This window comes from Orbicella faveolata, unplaced genomic scaffold (genome assembly GCF_042242905.1).
Source record: "Orbicella faveolata isolate gen_17 unplaced genomic scaffold, um_ofav_v1 contig_46, whole genome shotgun sequence".
NCBI classification, from domain to species: domain Eukaryota; kingdom Metazoa; phylum Cnidaria; class Anthozoa; order Scleractinia; family Merulinidae; genus Orbicella; species Orbicella faveolata.
In genome coordinates this window covers 29,485,600-29,496,069 of record NW_028301576.1, presented here as the reverse complement: position 1 = coordinate 29,496,069, position 10,470 = coordinate 29,485,600, and the positions used below count along the sequence as shown (strand labels likewise).

At 37.4% G+C, this 10,470-nt stretch overlaps 1 pseudogene; it reads right to left on the bottom strand.

The window, feature by feature from the left end:
* Positions 1–2,721: 2,721 nt before the first annotated feature.
* Positions 2,722–5,518, bottom strand: LOC110048805 (uncharacterized; annotated as a pseudogene).
* Between the last annotated feature and the right edge of the window lie 4,952 nt (positions 5,519–10,470).

Here is a 10,470-nt window from a genome sequence, read left to right as displayed (position 1 = left end):
AGTCACAGGCTGAACGAGCCCTTGATTCTGTTTGAAAATAAGCACTGGCCTTATATTTTCTGTTACAGCTACGTTTTAACTATGGTAAAAGTTTCAAGAGCCACTCTTCTCCATTTCAAACAGTGACACTTAAACGAGAGAATACCTCTACATTTTACTCGAGTGCTTTTTAACTAAGATTAGTGACCGATTTTCTGTTTTCCTTAGGACTCAAGAGTGGGCGTCAATGAACTTTCTCTAAATGATAAAGTTGAAAAATCAACTAACGTTTGAAGTATGGATCATCAGTTCAGTGATACAAAAAAAAACAATACAACAACAACAAAAAAGAAAGAATGTTGAAAACACTTTTATTTAGAACTAAGATGCTATCTTAATCTTATTCAACCCTTTCCACCATCCATTAATTTAACGATTAAACCATCCGATGATTAACGTCTATCAAAATAAAACTGCCAGTAGAAATATCCATCTCTTGTTGCTAATCAATTACACTGTTCTTAGTTTTCTTTAAGGTGATTCCTCAGAAATACAAACTGCCGAAAGATTTTTTTTGGAACATTTCCTGAATGTTCTTTACCAAGCACTTTTTTGAAAAAACACAATAAAAAGGATTGGTCACAATTCTCACAAAAGAGATATAATGAACCAAATTTACCCCATTTATGCGAAATCGCGTGCGTTATTCCATCGGTTCAAGTTACATCTTGCTTTAGCTGGAAGCAAAGATCTTTATAGAAATACTTGAAAAAAACATCTTGATAAATAAGAAAGTGTTAAGCATACACAACAATGTAGTATATAGTTTATGGGAAAAAATAAATACACAATCTTAAACTACCTCGATTCAAAACGTTCCTGGTGTCCTTGTTTCGAGGTCATAATTTCCATCCTTGAGTGAAGGTTCTGTGCACGCTTTTAGCTATATCTTTTTTTCCTTTCGAACAATATTTTTTTATATACTTTTTAACTTAAAGATAATGATTTGTACAGGAAACCTATGCAATAAAAAAATATAGGTCATCATGCGAGCATTTAGGTGCACGCGCTCATGTGCGCGTGCAAATGACGTGAAAATCGTACGCAGTAGGGATGCGCAATGCAATACTGAGGAATCACCTTAGGACAAAAATGTCAAAGAGTAAAACTAACACTTGAACGGAACGTTATAATTTAAGTATACTTTATATTATATTAACATATCAAGAACTCAACGATGAAAGGCGAACACTTTCAAATGTTCCCTAATTTCCACACACATGACTGTTCTTAAATTTAAGATAAGGGACATTAGTTACATAACATCTTTAACGTCGTTAAAGTAGTGCCTTAATGCCTTAAGTTCTTTTACGTTTCGCGGGTTGTATTATTTACAGTTCGAGAAAAGGCTTTAATATTACTTTGTATTCGCCATACTAGTTGACCAATTATCCTGTCTGAAACTTAGAAAAAGTAATGTCTTAATAGCAAACCCCAAAAATGTTCTGCTTTTCTGAAATAAGCATATATATATTTTTAATTTTTTGCGCACCTTTCTGCCAAAAAACGTGATTACAACCCACAAAAAATTAAAGACATCATGGTACTTAATTACAGCATCTATAAATCATAATCGTTTTTCAAAATAATAATTTCAACTTCGTAAATCCGACATCATGAAGTTTTTAGCCCATACACCTTTTAAGTCAATTGGCAAAAGAGTTTCTTATTTTTTTTATGTTGTTTTCATTTACTTCAATTTAGAATTATGCACAGGTATGAAGTCTACACGCATGTAATGATTGCTTTGCTGCCTTCACTTGGTGTTTTGAGTGTTGAGTATTGATTAACAACACTCAATTGAAAAAAAAGCTTTTTTGTGACCAATTGTACTTCCGTTTTTGAAAAGTAATAAATAAAATGCCACTTAAAACCAGCTCAGAGGTCCAGGAATTGCATGAAAATACAATGCAAGAAACTCCAATGGGCAAAAAGAACTGAAAATAGACGGCTAAGCGACATCCAAACCTAATCGACAGCAGTCATTCTCTTTTCATATTTAGTATAAATTGTCAAATAGCTGCGCAGGCTTGATTACAGTTGGGAAGACGATTTTCTTCCAGCTGTCTAAATCGACAACACATATGCTAAGGAAAGTCCTGACGAAAAGGCCTGGAAACATGTTGCATCATTGCACGCAGTATTAACAGTGATAATCACCTGACTAAATTGTGGCGTAACCAACGTCAGACTGTGCACTGACCAAATTGCCAGTGGGAGAGATTGGATGCCTTGAAAGCAGAAAAAGGGGGCCTGGATTTTTGCTAACTGGCAATTTTGTTCGAGAGCGTGTAGACATGCTATACTTTGCAACATTGTACGCAACAATTAAATAGGTGGAAACATGTTGGAATTAAGCGATAGCATGCAACTGTGCACCATTTTTCAGGGCCTGTAGTTTTTCGTTAGACTTCTTAAAGCACACTGGTACTGTGTTTGTTTTCTTACATGAACAGCACGTGAAATGACTTTCTCTGTCACTAAATGAAATAAATTTGTAATGCACTGTAAGCCTTTGAGCAATGCTTTCCAGAATTTCACATGATGTTTAAATACATTTGAACTATAGAAAAGAGAAAAACTATTCATTTCTTGTGCCTTTTTCATGTAGCATACATATCTCTTACTAACCTTGTTTTCTCGGTCCGTACTGTATGTTACAGACCGAGTTTTTCCCCGTCAATTTATGGCCCAAGCACAAAGCGCGCGGGTCATAAATGGAAGGGGAAAAATGAGGATCCGTAACTTACAGTACGGACTGAGAAAACGAGGTAAGTAAGATATTTATTATATCTCTACTGTGTGTCTGACGGGTTTGGGAATGATTTCTATTCACGCGGAACGGCTTCATTGAAATTTCTGATGCACGCGGAAAGTAAAACGAGTCAATTTAAAATCGTTGTTAAGCAACTCTTAAGTCGTTAGCAGGTTTTAATACACAATTTCAGGGATAAAAGAAAGTTTTAAACTTCTACTTGCTAAAAAAGGTTAAGAACACTTGGCGATGAATTTGGCAACCGAAACAGCTTTAAATTTTAGCGGCCTGTATTCTTCACAGCGCGCGTATCGCTGAGAGATATAATAAAGCTACTTTTTCTTACTTTTTCTCTTTTTTGCTTCCTGTTGAACTTTGTCATTTAAGCGCTGTTTAGCTTTTAGAACCTCCTCTTCATCTTCTTTGCCGGAAATGAGACCAAGTGCCACTGACCTTGGATCACTTGTCACTCTTTGCCAAACAATCTCTCTCTTCACTGTGTTACTGGCCTCCATGTCTTCCATTAAACTAAAAAGAAAACGAGTCTGCTCATCTGTAAACTTTCGCCAAAAGCGAGAGGATTCACCTGAATTGGAAACAGCCATTGATTCTGATGGGGTATTTACGTCACAGCTTTCAAGGAACTTCATTACCTTCTCTGTGCCAGTACATTGCCCAGTGGGGAGATCTACGCTTTGCATGAACTCCTCTCTCAACCGTTGAAGCTTAAGAACGACTGCCTTTACTGTATGCGCCGTGGAGAAGTTTGCTCCAGTTAGCTTTTCGCTTACTGCTCGCTCCTCAATGTCCCCTGTTTCTAGTTCAGTTTTGAACAACTTCTTCAAATCTTCAGTTTCTTCATCAGTCCATGAGGCAGGTGTGGACACACTTCCCTTTTTCTCTGGAAGATCTTGCTTGATCTTCAGAGAGACAAGGTTTTTACTGCCCGTCTCCCCAAGTCCGTTTGGCTGACTTTATTGCGGACGCGATAGTAATTGGCCTGCGTTTGCGGCTTGTGTTGGGCAAGTGCGGCCAAATGATCCTTCTGACTGGGCATGTGCGTATGCATGCCCGTGGCGAGAGACTTTCTTATTGTGGTCGTGCAGATCCTTCCTTTAACTTGAACGCCTTCCCTTTGAAATGTTCTAAATACAGAATATGAAACCTGGGATGACGTAAGTGAAAGGCCATTGCTGGAGATGAATACTTGTTGCACTTCAGAATCCGTTCGAATGAACTGACTCCTAACTGTTCTTATGACATGTCGATTAAAACATATAGATTATCGTAGATCCAGACAACAGCTGCATCATATAACCCAGCTGTCTTGTGATCTTTAACATCCACTCTGTACCTTGTCGGGTCATCATCTGTCCCATGGTAGAACACAGCTTCCTTGAATTCGCTTGTCGTCATGTTCGCCACAACACCGCTTCTACCGCTGTTATCTATTAGGATACGTGTTATCAGCCAATCTCGAACTTCACAATGGGACTTGTTGCTGAGAATTTTCTCAGTAATATCACCACGATTTGTTTCTACTGAAGTTGCTGCGAGTTGTTTCAATGCATTCATGTGCAAACTTCCGTGGCATACCTTGTGGAGGTTTTCACTTGACAGGAGTTTCCTGTAATCTTCATCATGCTTTTCCAGCTTCCGTTTCAACACCTTCTTTTACGCAGACGACCAAGACGTCATGGGGTCGCGGCGTGCATTAAGGAAATCCTGGGTAACATTTGGTAAGGGCACTTCCTCTTGGCTTAGAAACTTGTAAAAAAGGCGCAGGCTCATTAGATATGATCTCACAGTTCCAGGCTGGTACTTCTCAACCATGTACGAGAGCCAGGATCTCAGAAATTTCACTCCAGTCATGCCTGAAATTAACAGCAAATAAAAGCTAGGGAGGTCTTCATGTTCATGTTGCTCCAGATTGCTTTCTGTCAGCTTCATCTTACGAGTACGAATAATACTTTGCACTTGAGATTTGTACTGCTGTGCTACCTTTACACTGCGATAGCCTCCATCCACACCAATAAGGTACTCGTAGAACTTGGCTAGTAAAGTACTGGTGGGAATGCCAAGTTCTTCCTGTCGATGTTCCTTAGCCTCTTCGACATCAGGTTCACAATCGCTAGGCTCCCACTCCTCATCTAAAGCATCATCGTTGTCACTTTCGTCATTCATGAAAATATTTTGCAGTATTTCATCGTCACTGTCTTCTTGTTGGAAGTGTTGTCTCAAATCTTCTATTGACTTCTCTTCAGTCTTAAAACAATAACCTTGACTTTCTTGCTGACCGATGAAATTCTGGATTTTTTTCTTCCAGGGTAACTCTGTTTGATAATCTAAAAATGATCCAGAGTCACAGTTTTCTCTACCTATAACTTCAACCACACCAATCAACAGATCTTTTTGTTCTTCGTGGAGAATAGAGCTATCTGATGAACATGAATCGCTCGAGTCATCTGTTCCAGAACCGCCAGGGATGTAATCAATATCAGAGTCAATATCACTTTTGGTAACAACAATTGCTTCTTGATCTTCGGTTGTAGAGGGGGTTCGCTGAAAGAAATCTTGTGACTGTGAAATTTGACTATGCACCTCTTCTTCGCTATCACTAGTCTGGTTGGTAGTACCTTGCGATCTATGTCCTGTTTCCCACACTCGTCTAGTAAGATCGTCGTACTCTTTGTCACTATCCAGCTCCATGTTCTCCTCGGTCACTGTCCCCACTCGTTGACTCACCACTTGCACTGCTTGATTTCCTTCAATTTTGTGCTTAATAACTAAAACACAGTGCATAACAATTCAAGAGAGAATTTGTAAAATTAGCTTCAGTGCAGAGGAGATGGTTGCTCTTAATTATGCAAAGAATAGCACGCGTACAGATATTGCACTACCCACAGCATATTGATTTTTAAATCTTTATAACAACATGAAAATTGAACCTTTTTTCATTTGACTGTTACGCAAAAGCAATGTGATAAAAGGGTAAAAGCGAATATAGAGGTGGGGAGAAGACTAGTATCACTAATAAGCAGAATCTGCGTGTTCCAGTAGAGCCCAGTCTTTTTCATTTCAGGTTTTTTAATGAGACTGTTAGTTAATAGCCCAGCCTTGTGGCGTTTAAATCACTTTCTTTTGCAATAAACGGCAATTATCAGTTAAAGCACGCCCACTGTAACGATAGTCACCTGTAAATCAAACGGGTGACTTAGAGTAAACCTATACCTAGGAACGATATTATCTTTTATCACTTATCAAGTAGACCTGGCAAATATATTGCAACTGGCACAGGCGATCAATGCAGAAAACAGTGAGGACTTCATTCTGACTTTATAACAGCAAATTTGCAAAAAAGGGAAAAACTTTATTTTGAGGTCTATATCTCTAAAAAGTATATGTACAAAGGTCGCAGCTGAATTAGATCCGGCTAAAATGAACCATGGTACAAAATTCCGCTCGTGCCTAAAACAGGACACATCTTAGCTGAATTCTAACATAAACTTACACCACCTCTGATATTGAGAAATTAGATCTCTCTTCAGGTCTCAGTAATTTTCCGAGTACCGCACTTGTGACTATTGAGTTTAGAGTAAACCTTAGCACATACAGTTGTGTCACGAAGAAAAGGCAGTACATATAATTATGTTATGGAACTAGTGTGTGGTCCGTATTGGAGAAATATTTGTCGAATTTTTGTTTTTTGGAGGTTTATGGACTGGGCCGCAGGCGAGGTCCAGAAACTTGCAAAGAAAACAAACAAACAAAAACTAAACAAAACTATTTTATACCTCTTACTAAACGAGTTTGAGGTCTGTACTGTAAGTTGAGGAACGGGTTTTTCCCCTTGGAAAAAATCGAGGACCGGTAACTTACAGTACAGACCGAGAAGACGATGTTAGTAAGATTTTTATTATATCTTTACTGTGTGTCTGACGGGTTCGGAAACGATTTCTATTCACACGGTTTCTGACGCACGTCAAAAACAAAACAAGTCAATTTGAAATCGTGGTTAAGTTGTTACCACGTTTCAATACACAATTTAAAGTACAACAATGTTTTGAACTTTTACTTGCTATAAAAGTTAGGAACACTTGGTGATAAATCACCAAACATTTTGGCAACAAAAACAGCTTTAAGGTTATTCCTCAGAAGTGCAGTTTGCATCCCTACCGCGTACGATTTTCGTGTCATTAGCCCGCGCTCGTGAGCGCATGCATACACACAACATATAGAAAATGGTGGCTTTCTATACAGGGAATATAGATCAATTTCTATTGCAGAGTAACAAATTATCACTGAAAATGAGAGCAGAGCTAGCACTCGTAAAAGATAATATGTGCCCTCAAGAACACTGTGTGCTTGGAACATACTGAATCACTGACTAAATATGAGTGCCTTTATCATGAAACGTACGTACATCAACACCGCGGTAAAACGCACTGCGCATGAGTACAAATTTGAACTTCCGGTAAATTACGCATTTCCGGTTACGTATTAAAATCCAATGTAAACAAGATAAAATCTCGTACCGCGAAGTTTGAAAACAAAAAGTAAGAGTTAGGAAAAGAAAGTAGGGGAAAGGTTTGTCTCGTTAAAAAGTTTATTTTTCATTTAAGTTTCAAGCGCTTGCACCCAGGGGTTTGGTGTTTGCACCAACAACAAAATATGAGAGAATTTCAGGCGCGTTCATGCTCGACAAGAGCATTTTTTTTACATAGTACTCCCTGTTGCGTTGGTTTGGTTGTGAGGTTCCTTTGCAGAAAAATGTGGGAAAGCCAACAAAAGCAGCCGTAAATGTGCCGGCAAAAAATATTTTCTGTCTGAAGATTTAACCAGAGCTGCCGAACTCAAGTGGGCTCAACAGTTTGCCATGTTCACTGGGACGAAATACGGACGAGCAACAACAGATGTTCGGTTCCTAGAGAAAACTATTCGCAAGGTGTCAGGAAACAGCGCTTTCCTGCGAGACTTTTTGCAGTCCTGGATGCCATAGGAGCAACATGTCATGGGTACAAGCCAGGTGCAAGGTGGTGCTACAAATGCTGTACCAGAGTGGACGAAGAAACAAGGGTTTACCTCGCATCCTGACTAGAAGCCGCCGGTGTTACGAACTACTGGCAGGTCAGTTAATTAGACATCGGTTAATTATAATAGACACGCAGGTTCGCACTGCCTTGGATTGCTGCAAGGATTTTCGGAATCTTACCAGCAAATTAAATAAAATTTAGGAAAAGGAAAGCATACTCTTAGATTTTTGTTGCACCAATAAACAAGTTGTTCGTATCAAATTTTGTAAAATTTGGGGCAAAATAGACATGATACCAAAAAAATTCATTATAAATTTAATTATATTTCGTGTTAAATGATCCAAGTCTTACGCATGTATGGTTCTCCACTAAGATGGAAATAAACAGACCTCAGATGACAAACTTCAAAAGGTACCTATAAAATTATCTTGCACTACTGATGTTGGAGTGTTATTTGCATTAATGTACCTCACATTTTTATTTTACTCTTCTTGACTACAGTACAGTACTGTCAATTGCTTCACTAAAATTAATTGTTGGGGTGCAGGTAGCAAAAAGCCACCTCAGGCAGTTCAGTCTAAAATTGGTATATTGTGGAAAGAAAAAGGTAGCACAGAAGCTGGGAAATATTATTTTGAAAAATTAATTGCCAAACGAATTTAAAGAAAAATAATTTTAAAGACAGCAAAACAAGAACTTTATGCCACTTGACAAACTTATTTTTCTTAAGACCAAACCCATAAAATTGCACCAATAATATCGTCTAAAATTAATGTCAGTTTCACATATACTTATTGAAATTCAGTAGTACTGCAATGTTGTCTCCACACCAAGGATCCAGTTAGAGGGGTGTCCAGGAACCCTATGAGCACCTACTTCATGAAAACTTTCACTAAAAATTTACCTACTCCATTTTTCATCGGTGGGAGGATATGCTTTTTGGACATCCATTTTCAGTATCTGGATACAAACAAACTCAACACTAATATGTTTATTTCTTTTTTTTTTTTAAATTTTTTATTTAGATCTTGCAATTTACCAATTTTAGGACTACACAAGAACTGAAAGCAGCAACACAGCAGTAGTGAAGGCCTCCAAAAAGTTCAGAACCATTTCAAATATTATTGCTGTTCTAAAGACTTAAATTTCTAGAAGAGGCTTGTGGAATAGACCTGCAGTACCCAAAAAGCCAGCAAATGTCCATGGCAGAAATACAAACATCATTTGGGGTGGTAAAAATAAATTGCTATTGTGAATTTACAATGGATAAAACAGTTTGTAACAGGATGGCAACAGAAATCCATAACTTAACTCAACTATCAGGTTAGTATCACTTACCTGAAATGTAAAGATACAAGACATACAAGATACAAGTATTTTGAAGGATAATTGTTTGACATCATGATAATCCATGGCACAGTATAACAACACCATCTGACCAAAACTCATTCAAACAGATTATCATTATTTACATGTATTGCACATGGTCAATGACAATATCATAAATTTTATCATTCAGTTGAAGTCATAAGCACTAATGAGAAGGATTTAGAGGACTTCTCAATTATTATTATGGCAATGATTTGGAAGAGTTATCTGAGGAGTCTCTTGGCCAAGAAAAAATGCTGTGTCAGAGTTGCAACAAACTATTCAAGTCTCATCCTTTCAATGATTTGGAAAACTGATAATTATTTTTGTTTGAATATTGACTAGTGACTTAGGTAACAATCAAAATAGCATAATGTTGTTTAGGTGACCGGTACGGGTAACAGACACCATTTCAAGATTATATTTCTGATACAGGTATTGCATTTGTGTAATCCAATAAGTAAGAGGATGTGTTAAGACCAACACATGACAGTGATTGACACAAGCAGAAAATTAAATATTTAAATTTAATAAATAAAATTATTTTAATAACTTATTTAAATTAGTAAAATAGATATTTACCTTTTCTATTAATTTCAGAAAATTCATTTGACCAGCTGATCGGAAAATTTTAAATATCATTGCAACATCATTATGAAAGCAGTGATGCTGTGCCACTGTATGCTCCTGGACAGATGAAAGAGTTTGCGGACAAAACTGCACCTGGTCTTTTCAATGTCATTTTGTAGTCTATTCTCTGGGAAGATCCAAGATTGAGTGAAGAACACCATGTATTAGAGGAAAAAAGAACTCTTGTTTTGTTGTGCACAATAGCATATTTCACGTACTTTGCCCTGTTTTATTCTTATTTGTATTTAAAATACAGGTCTCCTTGGAAGACCATAAGGCCACTCAGTTTAAAAAGTCTGTTTAATTAATTATTGCATGTTTCTTAACTAGAACAGCAGACACAGCTTTACCCCAATATAAATGTCAGTTCTATTATATAATGAAGTAAAATTACTAGATGTTTTACCTTTCTTCACATTTAACCCCTTGAAAGGTAAGGACATAAAAGTAGTTCCAGTGAACTAACTTGCAGCAATGCCATTCTTTTTATAGATCTCAGAAAACAAATACACTTCAAAGAGAAGAGGGATTATTTATCCAGCAACTGAGATGTTATCAATTCTGGAAGAATTTGAGGTTTCAGCACAAGCTGAAGGGATGTGGATGGTCAAAAAAGCAGGCTCCTCAGGGAGCAGCCAATGTTTG